General features: G+C 49.6%; 1 protein-coding gene across 1 annotated transcript in view; it reads left to right on the top strand.

Moving 5' to 3' along the window:
* ACYP2 (acylphosphatase 2) overlaps positions 1 to 22,923 on the top strand; it is a 735,995-nt gene that overhangs the window by 694,296 nt on the left and 18,776 nt on the right. The gene's annotated exons all lie outside the window — the stretch shown is intronic.

Raw genomic sequence — 22,923 nt, 5'->3', positions numbered from 1 at the left:
AATCCCAGCAGACCTAAGCAAGCATGACTTAACCCTTCAGTGTCAAGATGGATGCCCATAGCCCCACCCTGCATATTCCTCAGAGTTCAGAGGAGTCATCTATGCCCAATCAGGTCAGCCAATTGTTTGCCCCTGGGAGGCATTTCACATCTATCCAAGGCTAATTATTGGCTGGCAGAAGCTGGGGAGGTAAATGCAATTAGCTTCAGACTTCCATTCCCGAGATAACAGTATTAGTATTTCAGTATTTTAGGCCCTCATTAAGACACTGGCGGTAAATCCCACTTCCCGCCATGCAGACGGCTGCCAATTTACCGCCGTGGTGTCGGATATCCGTTCACCATATTATGACACACATACACCAGTCCGACAGAAGTCAGCCACATACACAAATCTGACAGACCAAAGGTCAGTGATAAAGTGGTGGTCCCAAAACCCATACCATTACGCCAACAAAACAGTGCCCATCACAATATGACCCACGAATCACCACAGCAGACATTTAACGACAGTAAACTATTGGCAGTAGATACCGCCGTGCTCAGAATAGACACCCACATACAAAACAACACCACATTGGCCAATACAAAAAACACACACCGTACACTCTTACACACACCACACCTACACACCCACACCACTATAAAACACTCACATTACCCACAACCCTTTACAAACAACAATTACTGCCAGGAGATTGACACGAACAGCACAGAGACAACTAGACACACACACCACATACAGCCATATACACCTCACACCTCAACATCACACAACCCACCACATCACCCAACACACCCTCACCAACACACATCACACAACACCCATGACACCACAAAGGCACCCCTGTTTCACTGAGGAGGAGTTAAGGGTCATGGTGGAGGAAATTGTCAGGGTAGAGCCACAGCTCTGTGGAGCAAAGGTACAGCAGATATCTATAGCAAAGAAGATGGAGCTATGGCGGAGAATCATGGACAGGATCAACACCGTGGGACAGCACCCAAGAACAACGGACGACATTAGGAAGAGGTGGAATGGCCTACGGGGGAAGGTACGTTCCATTGCAGCAAGACATCAGCTCGCCATATAGAGGACTGCCAGTAGACCTCCACCTCCTCCCCCACAGCTCACAGCATGGGAGGAGCAGGTACTGGCAACACTTCATCCTGAGGGACTCACTGGAGTTGCCGGAGGACTGGACACTGCTAAGTCAACATTTAGCACACCTGCATGCAATCACACCCCCTCACCCTCACTCACATCACTCCACACCATCCCACACACTGCACCTACACATATGACTAACCACAATGCTCAGCCCTGCATGCCATACCAATGCATGGACAGCCCTCCCAGCCCTGCATGGACACCCATCACTAAAGCATGTACAGCATAGGGAAACTAACAATCCCACAATACATCACTATACACAAGCAAAAGCTGTCAGGGCAAAACCAAACCATACAGGGGAAGCTATGGAAGTACAAATGTCATACACTTAAAGCATAATACATCATTTACCTCCCACAGGTACCCGAGCCAAAGTCAGTGGAGAGGAGGTGCCACCACTATCCAGTCCCCCAACAGAAGAAACCCCCAGTGATGACAGTAACTCTGGACTTATGGATCTGGAGGACCTACCTGGGACATCAAGGACCACTGGACAGCTGGTCACCCAAGCCCACTCACAGACCACCACAGAGCCTCCCCCATCAGTAACCAACACCACAGCATCCACCCAGCTTACCCACACCTCTGTCCCCAGGACACGTCAATCAGCAGTGTGCCCACCTGTACAGGGACCCCAGGCCACACCTCATATCCAAGACAATCAGGGCCATGGGGTCAGTGGCAGTGGGCACACCGTTCAGGGGACAGAGTCACAGGCCAACAGAGATTCTGGAAAGACTGCTGTGCGCCAGGGGGAGGACAAGAGCAGGGAGCCGACTCTCAAGGAGGCACTGTACGAGATCCTGAGAGCCTACCAGCATTCCCAGGACACAATGGGCCAGATCCTTGACAACGTGCAGGAGAACAGGTGGCTGCAGGAGGGACAGTATCAGGGGATCAGGGAGGACTTGCAGGCCATTAACGCCACCCTGATCTCCTTTGCAGGTGTGCTGGCAGACATGGCCAACATCATGAGGGATGCAGTGTCACACCAGCGGGTCCCTACCACTAGCCAGTCAACTGAACAGCCCTCCACATCCGCTGCCGCTAGTGGCCAGGAGGCCCCTCCACAGGACCCACAGGCCACCAGCCTCCCTCCCCCTGCAGAAGGTGAACTACCCTGCAAACGTTCCCTGCGAACCAGACAGAAGCCAGAGACACTTGCCAAGACCACTGCCAGGAAATGAGACTCTCCTAATTGCCCCCCTTGTGTCCCACTCTGTCACCTTGTCCACCTTGAACTGCCATTGCTCCCCTTCCTGTCCCCTTGGACATTGCACCTGTGCTACAAACAGACCGGAACAATACCCTGGACTTTCCTCCATCATCACCCCGATTAAATTGCGCTTTCCCTTCAATTTCTTAGCACTACAATAAACACCCTTGGATAAACCTCGACTACTAGTATTTCATGTATTGAAATTTTTTATTGATTGAAACCGCTACATCCATTGCAAATGAACTGCACAGAGTGAGAGCATAGAATGAATGACCTTTTGCTACCTGTTGTGATCACATCACAACATTGTTGTCATATCACCAACATCTGTGAAATGATAATCCATAGTTGACAGTAAGGAGAGGAAACAAGTGGGTAATGCCAGCATGCCAATGCCACACAGAATATAACAATAGTCATAGAAATGTGAAATTACACTGTCTCACCTGTGTGTCATTGGAAGTACTGACGGATCACTAATGTTCTGTTGTCCACCTCCTCATCCTCTGCATCCTGATCTTCACTGTCCTCGGGGTCCACTGCTGCCACAGGGGCATCTCTAGTCTCCTCCTCCTGCAGAAAATGTACATGGCGTCTGAGGGCCAGGTTGTGCAACATGCAGCATGCCACTACTATCTGGCAGACGTTCTCGGGTGCGTAGCACAGGGATCCACCTGTCATATGGAGGCACCTGAACTTTGCCTTCAGGAGACCAAAGATCCTCTCAATTATCCTTCTGGTTCGCCCATGTGCCTCATTATAACGTTCTTCAGCCCTTGTCCTGGCATTCCTCACAGGGGTCAGCAGCCACGATAGGTTTGGGTAGCCAGAGTCACTTGCAAGTATTGAGGGACAACATTTAGCCACACAATATCCTATTTGTCTAACAGCAGAGGCATACACCAACATACACTGGGTGGGGACCAAGGCTCACCTATAAACCACACCCTGTGCCTCTGTAGTTGGGACATCACATTTGGGATGCTGCGATTCCTCAGGACAAAGGCATCATGCACCACCCCTGGATAGTGATCATTGACGTGGGAGATGTACTGGTCCGGCAGGCACACCATCTGCACATTCATGGAGTGGAAACTCTTACGATTCCTGTACACCTGTTCATTCTGCCGGGGGGGGGACAAACACAATATGTGTAGCGTCAATCGTCCCAATAATATTGGGGATATATCCCATTGCATAAAATCCGGCCTTCACTGTGGCCAAATCTTCCACCTGGGGGAAAGCAATGTAGCTGCACATGTGTTTTACCAGGGCGGACAAGACTCTTGCCAGCACGATGGAGAAAATTGGCCGTGACATTCCTGCTGCCAAGCCCACTGTCACTTGGAAAGAACCTGTTGCCAGGAAATGGAGCACTGATAGAACCTGCACAAGAGGGAGATCCCAGTGGGATGACGGATAGCTGAGATCAGGTTAGGCTCCAACTGGGCAGCTCTGTGATTGGGGCCCTGTCCAGTCTGTAGGTGAGTATTATGTGCCTGTCCTCTAGTGTAGCTAGGTCCACCAAGGGGCCTGTACACGGGTGTATGTCTCATCTCCTGTACGCAGCGGTAGGAATCTAAGGGACACAAGAGTGAGTAGGCTGTCAGAATTTGAACAACTATACCACAGCAGCAGTCCACATCGTGCAACAATGTTTTGGGACAGTGTAATTTAAAAGTATGGGCCTATTTACTCCTGTGACGCAGAAATTATCGATTGGCCTTTTAACCGCCTGCCCCCCCCCCCCCCGAAATGGCGACCGCCAGTCCTGTGTGGAGGGACAGGTGGAAGTGAGGTAATTCTGCTGACGTTGTGCGTCGTGGCAGTAGGCGGTCATGAACTGCTGGGCAATTCCTCATTGGATTATATTGGGCCCTATGGGGTACAGTGGCCAATGGGGATCTATGCCGGCGGTGACAGTGTACACTGCTGCCGATGTGACCGTCATTTTCTCTCTCAATCCTCACTAGTTTCCTGACCTTACACAGGAGAAGACCTACACTGCATGTACTGCTGTGACGTGTGTCTGGAACCTACCATGGTCCGTGTGACCGGGGAAAGGGCCCCAGCTTTCACTTCTGAGGAGCTGGAGTGACTGGTGGATGGGGTCCTACCCCAGTACCGACATTTGTATGGGCCTCCAGACCAGCAGGTCAGTACACTTTGGCCACGAGGCATGTGTCAAGGATGCCTGGAGATGTGTGTGCAAGCATCGTGTAAGGGTGGGTGGGGGGTGGAGGGATTGTCTGTTGGCAGTGTACATGTTGTGCACTGGGCTATGTGTGTGCCAATGGTAATGGGATCGGGTATTGTGGGCCATGTGTGTGACAGGCTGGACTGTTTGTTTAATGGCGTTCTCCTGCATGTATTACCTCTGCAGGTCAGCCCCCATCAAAAGAAGGGATTATGGCATGCCGTTGCCAAGGACGTGCGGACCCTGGGGGGTCTATGGAAGGTGGAGCACCCACTGTCGGAAACGGTAGGAGGATCTGAGACACTGGGCATGGAAGACCGTGGAGGCCCAGCTGGGGATGGCCTCCCAGCGAGGAAGGGGTGCCTGTCGTACCCTGACCCCCCTGATGGCCCGCATCCTGGCGGCGGCCTACCCTGAGCTGGATGGGCGCTTGAGGGAATCACAGCAGCCACAAGGGGGAGAGTACAGTGCATATCATTACAACTTATGGCTGGTGGAGTGGTATCCGGGTGGTGGTTGTGTGTTAGTGGTTGCCCCTAAGGCCAGACATAGCAGCGTAGGTCCTCAGAAGGGTAATGGTTGCATGGCAAATACAGGTAAACTAGCTTGTTAGTATTCACTTCTAGGCAGGGCTGCTTGGGTCCAGGTGTGCTGCAGTTGGTGGTGTGTGCTCCTCCTCATGCCTTTGTGACTAACCAATTCACTGGTAGTGCAATGCATAGTGCGCAGGCCTGTGTGTGAGGGTGCTGTGTATACCAACGGTGGTGTTGGTGCAGTCATTGACCCAGTGTATCCTTTGTCTCTCTCTCCCCCTTTCTTGTTTTGTCATCCTGTCCTTTTGTGCATTAGCATCATCTGGCGGAGGAGCAGAGGCATCGTCGAAAGAGGGAGCTGCATCCCACAGGACCCTGGAGGCTGAGTCCACCGACACCGAGGGAACAAGTGGGACGGAGAGCGAGGGGAGCACCACGGCGGAGACTGGAGGGGACAACACAGACTCTGATACCTCCTCCGATGGGAGCTCCCTGGTGGTGGCAGACCCCTCTGTGACCACCCCAGCTGCAGGCACAGCCGCCACCCCCTGTACCAGCACCGACCTCCCAGTAGCCCCTCAGCGAATTGCCTGTGCCTGCTCACCCAGTAGGGTGAGCAGGCACACCCCAGGCACCTCAGGCCCTGCCCAGGTGTGAGGAGGCTATTGACCTCCTGAGATCCATCTCTGTAGGGCAGTCAACCATTATGAATGCCATCCAGGGGCTGGCATCCCAGATGCAGCAATGCAATGCATTCCTGGAGGGCACTCATGGTGGATTGGCGGCCCAACAGAGATCAATTTAGGCTCTGGCCTCCTCTCTGATGGCAGCCATTGTCCCTGTTTCTGCCGTACCCTCCCCAACTTCCACTTCCCAGTCCCATTCTCCTCAACCCCAACCCATCCCAAGCACACAGACAGACGAGCATGCACACAAGGCAACACCCAAGAGTGGCACAGGCAAACACAAGCACCACACTTCATCCCATAGGCACTCACACAAACACCATACTGTTGCAGACACGACCACATCCACAGCCTCCACTGTCTCCCCCTCCTCCCCCTCCACCTCCCACCCAGTTACGTCCACACTCACACCTGCATGCACTACATCTACATCCACTATCAGCATCACCACACCAAACAGAACACAGTCCCTGCGTCTTGGATTGGAAAGCCTTGTACACAGGATCACTAAAACAAACTTGGTGAAAATGTTTGATGTAATGCCTCTGCCATACATTGTACCCACTTTCAACCTGAGGGCTGGTCGTGGCCGAGGATATTAATTATTGGGCTTAGGGTCGCTTGTGGCCTTTTGCCGACAAAATCATCAAGCATGATTGACATGCAAAGTAGTTGAGCCTAGCTGCCACTTCACAGGCCCACTCTACACTGGTGACAAGGCCGGCACAACCCTGCAGGATCGTTTGGTTCCCCCACAAGCCCAGCGCTCCTGCCTGCGATGACCACACTGCTGTGGTGTCTGCCTGCCACTACCTGAACCGCTCACCTACACGGTGCACTGTCCCAGGAGACGGTGTGCGGCTGTGCCGAAGAACTCCCGCTGGGACACGTGGGTGCTGACAAGCGTATCCTGACCATCATCTGAGCCACCGCGCTCACCTGCACTCTCTTTGCCACGCCTGTTCGGTGTGTGCTGCGGCCACGGCACATCAAGCAGTCTGCGTCAGCTGTGGCATGGCCAAAAGTGGCCTTTCTGCAGAGTTACGTAGTCTGCTGCACGGCATGACTGGCTCTGGTGCACGAATACCTTGCCTCTAGGACGCGTCGCTCCGGGACTAGAGCTGCTGTTCCTGGTAAGGCCATACCTGCCTTCCTCTGTCTGGCCCAAGTCTGAATGCAGCCACCACGTGGTCTCCTCTTGCAACAATGATAAAAGTACGCAGATTGCCTGATGGCTTGACGGTTGTGTGCACCACCGGTGCTGATTGCTGGGCAATTGATTTTCATGTTGCATGTCTTTCTTTGCAAAGGAGGTGAATTTTTAAAGCGCTACTGCATACTCCAGACTATTGCGGGGAGCTAAAAGTTCACAGTTAGTGCCATTTAAAATAAAAAGGATACAAGGTGAAAAAATGGTAAGATATACATAGATACATGGCATACTGAAAAAGAAAAGAAACAAAAATACAAGTGATTGCCCTCCTGCACGTTAGAGTGAACCCAAGCAGTAAGGCTACAGGAAAATTGCCACTTGCATGTAAAACCACACACTCCTAGGGACTCTGGTGCATTTGGAAAAGAGTCTTTGCAAACCTCTAGAAACATGAGTGAACAAAAACACAAAGGGGGTCATTCTGACTTTGGCGGGCGGCGGAGGCCACCCGCCAAAGTCCCGCCGGCAGAATACCGCTGCGCGGTCAAAAGACCGCCGCGGTAATTCTGAGTTTCCCGCTGGGCTGGCGGGCGACCGCCAGAAGGCCGCCCGCCAGCCCAGCGGGAAACCCCCTTCCATGAGGATGCCGGCTCCGAATGGAGCCGGCGGAGTGGAAGGGGTGCGACGGGTGCAGTTGCACCCGTTGCGATTTTCAGTGTCTGCGTGGCAGACACTGAAAATCTTGGTGGGGCCCTGTTAGGGGGCCCCTGCAGTGCCCATGCCATTGGCATGTGCACTGCAGGGGCCCCCAGGGGCCCCACGACACCCGTTACCGCCAACCAGGTTCTGGCGGTCAAAACCGCCAGAACAAGGCTGGCGGTAAGGGGGTCGGAATCCCCATGGCGGCGCTGCTTGCAGCGCCACCATGGAGGATTCCCCTGGGCAGCGGGAAACCGGCGGTACACCGCCGGTTTCCCGTATCTGACCGCGGCTGTACCGCCACGGTCAGAATGCCATGGGAGCACCGCCAGCCTGTTGGCGGTGCTCCCGCGGTCGTTGGCCCTGGCGGTCCATGACCGCCAGGGTCAGAATGACCCCCAAAGTGTGTCTGGCACCAGTCCCCTATGCTCCTGCCTCAGTGACTTCACTGCAAACCTTTAGTCAACTGTCGGACCCCACCACGGCGGCGCCCAGGTGGAGGTCATGGATTGGGCGGCTACAACATTACTTCTGTGACACGCGGGAAACAGACGGTGCAGCAAAGTGATCATTAATGATGCATTTTGGAGATGGTGATCTATATAAACTGTTTGAGACCCTACCAAACACTGGGGATGACTCTGCCTATGACAGACATGGCAGCCCTGAGTTGACATTTCGATCCGCAGCTCAACCTGGGCTACGAATGCTTCAGTCTGCACCAGGCCAAACAAACAGATAGTATGTCAGTAGAGTCAGTATGCCCGACTACGAAAGTTAGCTGTGTGTGGTAGTGTGGTCGAGCAGTAGCCTTATCAGAGGGTAGTGTTAAGCATTTGTTGTACACACACAGGCAATAAATGAGGAACACACACTCAAAGACTTACTCCAGGCCTATAGGTTTTTACATAGAAAAATATATTTTCTTAGTTTATTTTAAGAACCACAGGTTCAAGATTTGAAGTAAACACATAAAATGCAAGGTACTTCACACAGGTAAGTTAGGAACTGTGAATAAAAGCAATATCATATACAGTCTTTGTTAAAATGGCAATAAGCTATTTTAAAAGTGGACACTGCAAAAATCAACAGTGCCTGGGGGAGGTAAGTACAGGTTAGATTGTGAGGTAAGTAAGACACTTACAAGTCTCAGTTCCTGGGCATAGGCAGCCCACCGTTGGGGGCTAAAGGCAACCCCAAAGTTACCACACCAGCAGCTCAGGGCTGTTCAGGTGCAGAGGTCAAAGCGGTGCTCAAAACACATAGGCGCCTATGGAGAACAGGGGTGCTCCGGTTCCAGTCTGCCAGCAGGTAAGTACCCGCGTCCTCGGGGGCAGACCAGGGCGTTTTGTAGAGCACTTGGGGGGGGACAAGTAGGCACACAAGACACACCCTCTGTGGCACAGAGGCGGCCGGGTGCAGTAGGCAAAGCAGGCGTTGGGTTTTACGTAGGTTTCAATGGAGGGAACCGGGGGTCACTCTAACGGTGCAGTCAGGCACAGGGGGGGCTTCTCGGGACAGCCACCACCTGGGCTAGGCAGAGGGTTGCCTGGGGGTCACTCCTGCACTGAGGTTCGGTTCCTTCAGGTCCTGGGGGCTGCGGGTGCAGTGCTTGTTCCAAGCGTCGGGTCCCTTGTTACAGGCAGTCGCGGTCAGGGGGAGCCTCTGGATTCTCTCTGCAGGCGTCGCTGTGCGGGCTCAGGGGGGTCGTCTCGGGCTGCCCACGGGGTCGCAGTCGCTGGGGAGTCCTCCCTGTAGAGTTGTTTCTCTGGATCTCGAGCCGGAGGCGTCAGGTGCAGAGTGTGAAGTCTCACGCTTCCGGTTGGAAGAGTGAGTTCTTTGGAAGTTGCTTCTTTGTTGCAAAGATGTAGCTGTTTTTGATCAGAGCCGCTGCTCACGGGAGTTTCTTGGTCCTGGGGTTCACGGCAGTCCTCTGATGCTTCAGAGGTCACTGGTCTCTGTTTGATGCGTCGCTGGTTGCAGGTTTTCTACGAAGGAGACAGGCCGGTAGGGCTGGGGCCAAAGCAGTGTCATCGTCCATCGTCTCTGCAGGCTTGTAGGTCAGCAGTCCTTCTTTGTAGTTCAGGTTGCAGGAATCTGCTTTCTTGGGTTCGGGGGTGCCCCGAAATACTAAATTTAGGGGTGTGTTTAGGTCTGGGGGGCAGTAGCCAATGGCTACTGTCCTGGAGGATGGCTACACCCTCTTTGTGCCTCCTCCCTGAGGGGAGGGGGACACATCCTTATTTCTATTGGGGGAATCCTCCAAAATCAAGATGGAGGATTTCTAAAGGCAGGGTGTCACCTCAGATCAGGACACCTTAGGGGCTGTCCTGACTGGTGGGTGACTCCATGTTTTTCTCATTATCTCCTCCAGCCTTGCCGCCAAAAGTGGGGGCAGTTGCCTGAGGGGCAGGCATCTCCAGTAGCTGGGATGCCCTGGGGTGCTGTAACAAAAGGGGTGAGCCTTTAAGGCTCACCACCAGGTGTTACAGTTCCTGCAGGGGGAGGTGAGAAGCACCTCCACCCAATACAGGCTTGTGTTCCTGGCCACAGAGCGACAAAGGCACTCTCCCTATGTGGCCAGCAACTTGTCTGGTTTGTGGCAGGCTGGCAGGAACTGGTCAGCCTACACTAGAAGTCGGATTGGTATTCGGGGGCATCTCTAAGATGCCCTCTGGGTTCATGTTACAATAAATTGCACACTGGCATCAGTGTGCATTTATTGTGCTGAGAAGTTTGATACTGAACTTCACAGATTTCAGTGTAGCCATTATGGAACTGTGGAGTTCGTGTTTGACCAACTCCCAGACCATATCCTCTTATGGCTACCCTGCACTTACAATGTCTAAGGTTTTGCTTAGACACTGTAGGAGCATAGTGCTCATGCACATATGCCCTCACCTGTGGTATAGTGCACCCTGCCTTAGGGGTGTAAGGCCTGCTAGAGGGGTGACTTACCTATGCCACAGGCAGTGTGAGGTTGGCATGGCACTCTGAGGGTGGTGCCATGTCGGCTTAGTCTTTTTCTCCCCACCAGCACACACAAGCTGTGAGGCAGGGTGGCATAAGACATGCTGCAGCCCTTAGAGATCTTCCCTGGCATCAGGGTCCTTGGTACCAGGGGTACCAGTTACAAGGGACTTATCTGAGTGCCAGGGCTGTGCCAATTGTGGAGACAAAGGTACAGTTTAGGGAAGAACACCTGTGCTGGGGCCTAGTTAGCAGGGTCCCAGCACACTTTCAATCAAAACTTAGCATCAGCAAAGGCAAAAAGTCAGGGGGTAACCATGCCAAGGAGGCATTTACTTACAGCTGGCATGTGCACAAGCATTAAACAACGTGAGGAGATACGCGCACAGATCATACAGGGCTGTAAGTCCACAATGCTATGATGAATCATCCTCAGACAACTGGCATCTTGCTGGATGAGATCCTGATCTTAGCCTGCTCCCACAAACTGTTGAGCAGTCATGTGGAGGACATGAAAGTGGCTCTGAGTGAATCAGTGTCCGCCACTGCATCTCAGAAGGTGCCAGGCATGAAGGAAGAACAGCTTGATGCTGTACAGCAGCATCCAGGGTCGGTGTGGCTGGTGAGGAACACCAGATCACTGAAAGGAAGTTGTGGCAACTTTGGCCTGGAACACAAGAACTCTTCGGTGTGCCCCGCTAAAGGAAAGACCTAGTTGAAGTGCGGGAAGGCCAACTACTTTGCAAAAGTGTGCAGAAGCAGGAAGCAGTGGCATGGGGCAGAATACCTCAAAAGAACCACAGCGGCATCAGCTCACGCTGGAAGATGCCACAGAAACTGTACTATCCCCTCACCACAGAGCAGGCGTTCAACAAGATGACGAAGATGACAACTTCTTTGTAATCTCATTGCCAGGGTGGTCTGGCCACAAAAGATGACCCCCACCCATGTGCACCTCCATGTAAGTGGCACTTTGGTGATCACCCTCGTAGACACAGGGGCGTCTGTAAATGTGATGAACTCAGAACAGTTTGAAAGGCTGATGCCGCACCCTCTGCTAACACCCAGCTGGGCAAAGATTTACACTTACGGCGGAACCGAACTGCTTCCCCTCAGAGAAACCATCCAGGTAGATGTCAAGCGTGAGGACCGGTACACAAGAGCAAAGTTTCACGTCACTGAAGGAAGGAAAGGTGTGCTGCTTGAATGCCACACAGCAGAGGATTTGGATTTGGTATTCTTTGCAAAACAGATACACGAGTCGCATGCGGACACCTTCCTGGCAGAATTTCCACAACTGTTCAGGGGTCTGGGCAAGCTAAAAGGAAAACATGTTAATCTGCATATTAATTACTCCATTAGACCCACAGCCCTGAGGCGCCTGTGAGTTCCTTTTCATCTGAGGCTGCAAGTCGAGCGTGAACTGCAAGAGCTAGAAAAGCAGGGAGTCATTGAGAAGGTGTCTGGTCCCATGCCGTGGGTATCGCCACTTGTCGTTGTGCCAAAACACAAACAAACGGGTGCTATACAGTTATGTGTAGGCATGAGGCTCCAGAACCAAGCCATCTGAATGGAAAGACACATCACATAACACCAACAATGGATGACATAGTGGTGGTCCTCACTGGGACCAAATGGTTCTCCAGATTGGATCTCAGTTCAGGATACCACTAGCTCAAGCTTGCCCCAAAAAGTTGCTACATCACAACCTTTTCAACACACGTGGCTCTCAGACGCTACTAAAGGCGGCGTTTTGGCGTTTCATCTGCGGTAGAGGTCTTTTAGAACGCGATTAGAGAAGCTCTCTGGCCGAATCGGCGTGATTAATTTGAGTGTCAACATTTTGATGTATTCCAAGAGCCTGGTTGAGTGTTTCAACCACCCATGGCTCAACAACGAGTTCGGAACAACGACCTCGTTGTTATCACTAATGCCTTTACCACGAGTGCCTTTACAACGAATTTCCGTTGTAAAGGCATTCCTGGTAAAGGCATTAGTGATCAGCATGCACAGTTCCAGCATGCGTCCCCCCTAGTCCCCCACTCCTAAAAATTACCGTGACCCTCCCACCCCACAACCACCCCAACCCCCCACCCCCAAAATTACCACAATCCCCCTCCCCTAAAACCTAAAGCACCCCAATCCCCCAACCCACCCCTAAAACCTAAACCCTGACCCCCCTCCCCCACCCCTAAACCCTAATCACCCGAGCCCCCCACCCCACCTCCAAAAACAAAACATACCCCGAGTTCCCACCCCGCCCCTAAAACCTAAAGCACCCCAACCCACCCCTAAAACCTAAACCCCGACCCCCCTGCCCCCTAAACCCTAATCACCCCAAACCCCCCACCCCACCCCCAAAAAAAACGGCCCCAGTCCCAGCCCAACTTACCTCCTCCTTCACCGCGTCGACTCCCTTCTTCTGTGCCTTAACCACGCATGTACGTGGTTCACACATGCGTGGTTAAGGCCCTAAAACCAGGAAGTTGTGGAAAACGAAACCATTGTTTCTCTTTCGTTTTCCACGACTTTGTGGTTTAGGAGTCATTGTTCCGGGTGTTTCCCCCTGGAAAAACATCATCCTTGACTGAGGGACACTCTCCAGCGACTGGCAGATTGTGGCCTCACGTTGCACTAGAAGAAATGCTTTTTCTATAACAACTCTATCGACTTCTTTGGGTATGTGTTTTCAGGGGAAGGACTCACAGTGGATCCTAAGAAAGCCGAGGAGATATGCAGCTCACCAGTACCCCAGAGCCAACCAGAAGCACGCAGTTTTCTGGGGATGGTAACATACTGCGCAAGGTTCATTCTGAACCTCTCCACGATGACAGAACCTTTATGAACCCGAACAAGAACGAGTTTGTTGCGGATCTGGAGCCAAGATGCAGAGAAGGTATTCCTTCCTGACCATAAAAGATGCTCTTCTTGATAAAGCCACCAAGGCCTACTTCCACCCTCAATGGAAGACAGAACTGGTGGGTGATGCCAGCCCAGTGGGAGTGGGGCAGTGCTCCTGCAAGAGAATGAAGAATAAGAGTGGGTGCTAGTGGCATAGCCACGTGCCCTCAACCACCAACCCTTGCTATGCTCAAATTGAGTGGGAGGCATGATCAGGTGGGCATTTCCATCTCTACCTGTGTGGCCCAAAATTCAGAGTGGTGATAGACCACAAGCCCTACATCCCCTTATTTATGGGCACTTCCTGCCTTGCCTCTCAGAGGATCAATAGATGGGCCGTACATCTCCACCCATATGCTTTTCAGATTGTCTACTGCCCTGGGGCCAACAACCCAGGATTATCTGTCCAGGCACCCTTCCCCAGATTGATCTGACAACTTGGCAGAGGAAGAGGGTGAAATGGAAGGATTTGTTCAGATGATCGTGCAAGGAGCATGCCCCAAAGTGCTTGCTCTTAATGAGATCTGTGAGGCATCCAAGAAGGACGGGCATAGCAAAAGCAAAGGAGGCGTTGGCCCAGCGGCAGTGGCAGCACCTTCTAGATGGATCAAAGTCTTTGACGCAAGAGGAACAGACCGTTCCACAACAACTATAGCGAGTGAGAAGTGAGCTGAGTGAGAGTTGCAACACATTGCTGCTGCGAGGCCAGCAGATTGTGATGCCAATGAGTCTATGGGACTGAGTGATCAACTTCGCACACCAAGGGTATTAAGGAACAGCGGAGACAAAAGACTGGCTAAGTAGCAAGGTCTGATTCCCAGGGATGGACGCAATGGTAGACGAGAAAATATGGCAACGCCATCCCTGTACAATAACAAGTGGAGAAATGCCCCCGGCACCACTGCTGATAGGGAAGCCCAGCCTCAAGTCGTGGTCTAAAGTCAGCATCCCTGATTGGTGTACCACGGTGGTGGTCGATTCTTACTCAAAATTCCCTGTGGTGGAGCTGGTGCTGTCTACGACGTTTTCATATGTCAAGCCAGTCTTGGAAAAGATTATAGTGATGCTAGGACTGCCAGAGGAAGCCAGGTCAGATAATATACCCTTTTTCCAGGGTCAGGAATTCCAAGACTATATGGAATTGCTTGCCATCCGTCATTGTAAAATCACCCCTTGATGGCTTCTAGCCAGTGGTGACGTTGAGAGGTTTTGAGGACCTTGAACAGCGCCCTGAGAATAGGGGTAGATCAAGGAGAGAATGTGGAATGCTGTTTACACAGGTTCCTGTGGGCATTCAGACAGACTACCTACAGCACAACCAACTGCACTCCAGTGACCTTGCTGTTCAGGCCCCCCAAGAGACAGCATCCTGACAGACTCCAATTGGCAACCTGCTGAGTTAGATGTAGAGGCAGCCCAGAGGAGAAGGCAGACCATGAATTTTAAGACCAGCCGACATCGGCGCATGCGGAATCCCACCCATCAGGTTGGGACCAAACTCATCATGAAGGATCAACACCCTGGATGGAAGTTTAGAACCCCCTATGAACCGGAAGTGTGGGAGGTGATCAACAATGATGGGACCATTATCACGGTGCAACGTGTACATAGCACTGCTGTGAGAGATAACTTATGGTTTTAGGAAGGGGTCAGAACGCATGGCACCGGGGAAGATGAATCAGAGGAGAATGCTGAGATAGAAGCCTGATGAATCCTACCTTTCACATCTCGAAGAATCGGCAGTCATGATGGTGTGAGTGGAGATGGGAGCAACATGACCATTAATGTCTTACCGTCCAGTGTTAATCAGGAACAGCCAGCTTCCCAGGACAGGGCGGTCCTCGAGGGACACTCTGAAGGGAACAGGGATGAGACCTCCTCAAGAAGTCAGAAGTACGGCCTTCGACCAAAACCTGCACCAAGTCAGAGACTGAAGGACTTTGCTTGTATTTGAAGGACATAAACGTTTTGTTCATTACTAAAAGATGGAAGGAATGTAGAGAGTCACCCGCCTTCAATACAGTGTACCTACTTTCAGTCTGAGGGACGGGTGCGTCCCGAGGATAAAGCGTTTACTTAAACTTTATCTTGACAGTTTGTAGCCACAAATGAGTCTTTCTTGACTTGACAGAGACTGGACCACAAACATTTAAGGTGTACACCAAGCCTAATGACAAGAATATTTACTCCACTTCTGCATTTCTCTCTTACTCGCCCTCAGAGAGAAGTAACCAGACGGACAGTTTGTTCGCATTAGGTGCAACTGCTCCAACCTCACGTATTATAAAGTAGAGGCCAAAAAAACTAACCGAGAAACTAAACGCGTGGGGCTACCCCGGATGATTAATAAAGAAGAGAGCTGGATTCAGTCACAGAGAGAATGTGCTATCTGAGAGCAAGAAAACAGACCACGACTGGTTTGTGCAACTACTCACACCAACACTTCAAATGAAGTGAAGAAGATAATAAACGAAATTGGCATGTATTAAACAGTAATGGCATGAATAAAAAAAACATATTTTCCTTCAAGCACAATGCCAGCATAAGAGATAGACTAGGCCATACAAGACTGAAAATAAAGGACAGGCAAGAACCTAATACATTATAGGATATACCACAGGTAAAGGGTCACTTCTTTTGCAGCCAGTGCTCAGTGGGTGTGCTTACTTCACACTCAAAAATCAGTGACACACAAATTATAACTCTACCAGTGTAATTTATCTGATCATGTGTCCGTGTGGACAGAAATATGTGGGGATGACCATCAGAAAAGTCAGACTTAAAATCATCGAACACAACAGCACCATTAGGTGCCAACGCATAACAACTAAAGATGACATTCAACTTTGTTCAAGTCTAACAAAATAACACACGGTGGAGAATAATTGAAAGAACTAGCAAGTACTACTAAAATTGTTGAAATCCTCTTTAAAATGCAAACAAAGATGGATCTACAGAATGGGAACCCAGCAGAATGGCCTAAATCATAACATACGGTGTACAATAACTGAAAGACTAGCAAGTAGTACTGACATTGTGAAAATCCTCCTTGAATGTGAACAAAGGTGGATCTACAGAATGGGGACCAATCAGAATGACCTAAATCATGATATTCAGTGGACCCTGATAAATCCCACAGGAAAATAAGGATGAGTCTTATGGTGATTTGTTTATTGCACCTATGGTGTAGTACTACTGCTATAGACTATCATTCTAACACATCAGTGTTCAATGATATAAGGCAGGGGTCTTCAAACTGGGGGGCCTCAAGTGATCCCAGTGGGGTGTGGGGTGCCAGACTCTGGCCAAAAGAAGCATTATGCATATAACAGGGCTTTGTTTTAAGAAGAAAAACATTTATTACATTTTATAAAAGGTAACAGAATTTAGCTGCAATGTTTAAAAAAGTCTAGACATATTTAAACATTGTCAACTTAAAAGAATAATTGTGAAAAATTCTGAGGGGGGGCGAATATTTTTTTCCTACCAGGGGGGCTCAGCATTAAAAATTTTGAAAACCACTTATATAAGGTGTATTTGGGGTGCACAATTACCTTAAATAGATCACTGTCACATCAATTGCTATCCCTAGTATCTGTGACACACACTAACTAAAAATCAAATAAGCACACAATGTACAGATGAAGTGCAATTGCCTCACTAGTAGAAAATGGACACACTACAAGTTACATTCCCCATGAGATGACACACTTGACACCCCATATCAGTTGAAACAGAAAGTGCACACAAACGCATATCTTACAAAGGTGCCCTACTACTGAAATTCCTTAGGATTTTTTAAATCAAGAACCGAATGAAAACTGGCACGCAGGCATCATAGGATGGGGGAACTACATCCAGCACGATCCTTTATATGCCATGTGCCATCCGCAAGACTATGCATACACGTGTTTGTGTGGTGACACACTAGGAATTGCTGGACAGCAAAGGAGACTCAGCATTTAAACAGCAGGCCCTGCACTTTGATCCACTACAAGCAGGACTGAGCAGAGCATGACTAGGTGAAACAGAGGCACAGTACTCTTGGAGTAGTAAGCAGACTATAAGACAATATCTCAGATATAAAAGAAAGGACCTTGGCCCATGCAAATGACATACATTACAGCTTTGCAATTCGTGTTGATGACTCTCCTTACAGAGTGTGACAATAGGGGCGTAGTCTCTGACATGTCCTGTGGAGGGGTATCAGTGAATACCACCTGAAGTAAGCATACCTCTATGTTGTGATACTTTACACGATTTCAGTGCTTTTACAGATTTGCAATAAACCACCTAATGTGCTTACCATTTGTAATTCTTCTAATATGCGTTGACACGTCACATCAGGTTGCATGCTAGAGTGCATTGTTTTTGTTTGCATTGTTTTTGTCAAGTACTTGTGCAGTTGAATATCTACTATTTCTGTTGTGTGTTTTATGTACCAATCACTGAATGATCTTATTTCCTCTTGTACAACAGGCATTAATATATGCTCCAATGGAAGACATGTGATACTGTGTTACCAATTTTGGCTTTGTGTTGGTTTTCTTGTGTTTCATTGGCACTAGGGCAACGAGACATAGAGAAAAAAGACAAAGGGGTAACATTACGAGTCCTGACGAAAGCCCTAGATCCCAAGTGGCCAGTTAGAGTGGGCTGAAACATGTTGATGAAAAACACTATGGGCCTGATTCAGACCTTGGTGGGCGGCCGAGGCCGCCCGCCAAGGTCCCGCCGACAAATGACCGCACCGCGGTCAAAAGACCGCGGCGGCCATTCATACATTTCCGCTGGGCCGGCGGGCGCTCTCCAAAAGAGCGCCCGCCGGCCCAGCGGAAATGCCCCTGCAACGAGGATGCCGGCTCCGAATGGAGCCGGCGGAGTTGCAGGGGTGCGACGGGTGCAGTGGCACCCGTCGCGTATTTCAGTGTCTGCATAGCAGACACTGAAATACTTTGTGGGGCCCTCTTACGGGGGCCCCTGCAGTGCCCATGCCATTGGCATGGGCACTGCAGGGGCCCCCAGGGGCCCCGCGGCACCCCCTACCGCCATCCTGTTCCTGGCGGGAGACCCGCCAGGAACAGGATGGCGGTAGGGGGTGTCAGAATCCCCATGGCGGCGGAGCATGCTCCGCCGCCATGGAGGATTCTGCAGGGCAGCGGGAAACCGGCGGGAGACCGCCGGTTTCCCGCATCTGACCGCGGCCGAACCGCCGCGATCAGAATGCCCTGCGGGGCACCGCCGGTCTGTCGGCGGTGCTCCCGCCGACCCTGGCCCCGGCGGTCAGAGACCGCCGGGGTCAGAATGACCCCCTATATCCCTTCCAGAATACCCACACAGTTTTTAATCATATCGGAGGCTCCCAACATTAAAGGGATACTGGGGTTTCTACTAGGCATTTTTCTCCTTTAATAAGCACCCTCCTCTCGGAAAACATAAGTGCTCCATACCATGCAGTCGAGCCTATCCTAGTTTATAAGGACCAAGATGAGACCCAGTGATGAAGCATGACACCAATAGCATGCAAAAGGGTAAAAAATAACCCAATTTAGGAGCTGCACTTGAGTTCATGAGTACAGCTGGAATATCATCCAGCAATAAAGGTACAGGATAAGGATACTTACAAGTAACAGGAGTTTAAGAGATGCTAGGCCTGAGAAACGTGTGAACCCCATTATCTGTTGACTTGAGAATACAGTCCCACTCTTTAAAATGGTTTAGAGGAAATTAATGGAGTTTTAGAGACTCTAGTAAGATTATTCAATGATTCCAGCATTGTTTCAGGTATGCATTGCAATCTGCATATGAATGTGTCAAATCCCAGCACTGCCAAAAAAACATGCTCACTTCAGGAGTCAGTACATTCACTGGCATCAAATCAGAAGCATTCAGTTCTGATACAGCACTTTGAGACTGAAAGGCAACAATAGCAAACCCCATTTCAAAAGGTTGCCTCTACTCTTAAATATGGCCCCTGATGCCAACTTTATTTTGCTCCTTTAAATCCAGCCAGCGAATATTGGCTCTGTTTTGAATGGCCTCGTACATCTCAGTGAGGCAGGCCTTCCTGTGCAGCCTCTGCTAGGTTTCCCAAACCAAACCACAAAACTATTTGCTGTATTACACTAATGGTAAAATGTTACATTGCTGCACATCACTGCTCCAAGGCTGGACCCTCTGGTTTTATTAATTGTATTCATACTAACTCCATAAACTGGTTAAATCTGCATTAGTTTGTATTGCTTATGAGGGTTAAGTCCTGCTGGCAAGTATGCAATGTCCCAAGGACCCTCAGGCAGTACTTTGCAAAAATCCCAACCATGGCATCCCAACCTTGCTGTACACAGAGCAGAGTGACTTTGGGGCATGGTTGATTGTTCTTTGTCAAACTGAAAACAGTCCCTGTCTTGCAGATTTAAAGGCTGCTTAGTATCAGAACCAATTCATTGTAGTTGTCACAAGTTCTGCTGTTGGTGCAGCCTAGGGTGACCAGATTAGCAAAAACCGGGACAGGACTTTACTCTCACTTTTATATCTGGCCTGTCCCTTTTTTTGCGTAACTTTGCGAATGTGTGCATATACGTGTGTGTTTATATATGTTTATATATATTTATATATATGTATATATGTGTGTATATATATATATGTATATATATATATATATACATATATATATATATATATATATATATATATATATACACACACACATATTTACAAGACTACATATATAAAATTAGTAATGGTATGACTTGACCTCCCACCCTTGCTCCCCCAACCCATCCCCCTCTCTCTCAGCTCCCCACTCCATTTCTCTGCTGGGAGCAGGCAGGTGACTCTGTTGTCTGACACTAACAGATGCATTACTTTAATTATTTAATATTTTGTAGGCGCCTTTAACTTATGCTTCCCTAGATGATCTGACCTTTCTCCCAAAAACCGGGACATTTATTTAATAATCTGACCTTTGTCTTAAAAACCAGGACATTTATTTAAAATTAAGAGAAGCGTCGGGACACCGGGACAGTCCGGGGAAATCCGGGACATCTGATCACCCTAGTGCAGCCTCCTTGAATGAAGTGTGATCTGCGGAGCAGAAGGCTAGGCCAGGGCCGGCTTAAGCGCAGGTGACGCCTGGTGCAGCAATCTTTTTTGGCGCTAATCTCTCCCCCCCCTTTTTTCCCCCACGTGCCCTCCTCCGCAAATTTGCTCACTGTCACCTAGCCAAAGTGCCTCTCTTCTCTCCATTGCCCCTCTTATCACATACAGTTCATTTGCTTCATCGTGCAGATAAAGGTTGGCTTTACTAATTCACTCAGCTATCAACATAAAATACAGATCTGTGCTTTGCAGCAGGCATATTAACCCTCTGCGCTACTTTACACAGAGTCAAAACTGTCACTGGACTAAACTCCGATCTTTCTGTCTAGCAAGAACATTACTCACAAGAGGTATCTTGACATTTTTATTGCTGCCTGAAATCTGGATGCAGGAACTCTGCAGCTGATGTTTTAAAATTTAAAGTTATTGCTCAATATAGCGCTCCCACTCTCCTCTCCAGGTCAGGGCCCAGTGAGCCCGCACCAGTCGCACCCACCTAAGGCAGGACCTGGCTAGGGCTGTGATTACACAGAGGGCTTTACAAGCATTCGCTTTACAGGTTACTGAAAATCCCTGCACAAATAAGTGCCTCTTAGAAGGTCAAAAATGCACTTTAGGAAGCATTGATGTCAGAGAACGAGTGTTATGAAAGCTTTAGAAAGTGTACACTGTTAATAATTTACAGCAGGGCTATTTCTTGTGACTGAGGCTGACGGGCACAATCTCCTTACATAACCTTTCCTGGTAATGTGCATAAAGCACAGTGAAAGGAGCATGTGAAATATATCTACACCTTTTCATTCCTAAATGTTGGACAAGCAAAAATTGACATGGGTAATCACCGAGGGCCGTGGGAACCGTGCGGAGCCTCTTTGTGCCAACCGGAGGCCTTTGTTATTTCCTCTCAGTGGCCAGCCTTTTCCGAATGCCTTGCTGTTTCTAGCATTTGTTTGCCTCTTTTGTTCTATGCAGTAGTTTCCGTTTTAATGTTTGGTCCTTGCTGTGGTGGGAGTCGGTCACAAAACCTTTTCCTTGCGTTTAGGCGCTGTTAAGTGAGCACAAAGTTGAGTTTACCTTTGTAGAAAAGTCCACCTCGTGTGTATTAGGAGAGGGAAAGGGGGATAAAGGGGCGTTGGCTACTTGTGAGGCCATGCACCATCTGGCGAAACCCCACGAAATCTTAACTCTTTCGGTATTTCGAAAAGTTTTCCGTAGTTTTGCCTACTGAGGGCACACAGAAAACTGTCTCTGCAAAAGGTACGAGTTAAGTGCGTTTCTACGGTGGGAATTTAATGGGGCATCCTCGAGTTATTTGGGTTGTTGAAGATGTAATTTATCAGTAAATATAATTATTTTTTAACGAGGGAAAACGGCATTGCAAGAAAACAGGAAACAGAGGCCATACACCCTCTCCTTGCAACTATGAGTGTAGTAAATTGTTAAGTACAACCTACTGGAATCGCCTGAATTAATTGGATTTCAGGTTTTTATTTGTATTCAGCCGCCTGACTTCTATGTAACAAATATGTGAAATGGAAAACACAATGTACTCTTTTCTTTGGTCTCACCTAAGACAGCTCAAGGCGTTGCCCTTTAGGGATCTGTTGTTTTCTATACAGTGGCTTAGAAACTACTAATTGTTTACTATTGGTCGGTTTCATTGTCACTCTCATTTGTTTGCTTTTTATTGGTCAGCGGCTGTAGGCTTTTTTTTTCCTTCTTTGTATGTTTGTCCCCTCCCCGGAACAGGGATGCATTACTTGTGTCCTTCCACTGCTCATTTTGTTAGGTGTTACTTTTTTCTTTGTGTTTAAACACTCTACCAGTGTGCCGTTTTCAACTGGCCCCAATGTGTTCTTCTTCTGCCTCTGTGATTCTGGCATCCTCCCTAGTTGCTGCCTGCCTCCCAGCCAAAACCCCTTCCTCCCGAGTCATGTTTCTGCTTGCCCACACCCTCATTCCCTCCGCCACCCCCCCCCCCCTTGTCCATTTTGCTGCATGCCCCCACACTCCTTCCCTCTTGCCCTTATCCTTTTTGCTGCTTGACCCCAATCCACCCTCCCTACAAAATCACCCTCCCTCCCTCATCACCCTCCCTCGTTCCTGTTGCTGCTTGCCCCCACCCCTTACCTTCAGAACAAAAAGAAGCTCTGACACAGACACCATTGGCTGTGTCATAGTGATTTTTTTTAAAAGTTTAGCCATGGTGTATGGCTGTCGTGCCTCTGTATAACCTGGCTAAACATTGACAAAGCCAGTAGCTCTCATCTTATAGGCTCAAACCTTTGGTTTTT

Source organism: Pleurodeles waltl, chromosome 5 (genome assembly GCF_031143425.1).
Source record: "Pleurodeles waltl isolate 20211129_DDA chromosome 5, aPleWal1.hap1.20221129, whole genome shotgun sequence".
Lineage (NCBI taxonomy): Eukaryota > Metazoa > Chordata > Amphibia > Caudata > Salamandridae > Pleurodeles > Pleurodeles waltl.
The sequence above is the reverse complement of the archived record's forward strand: the minus strand, read 5'-3'. Positions and strand labels throughout refer to the sequence as shown.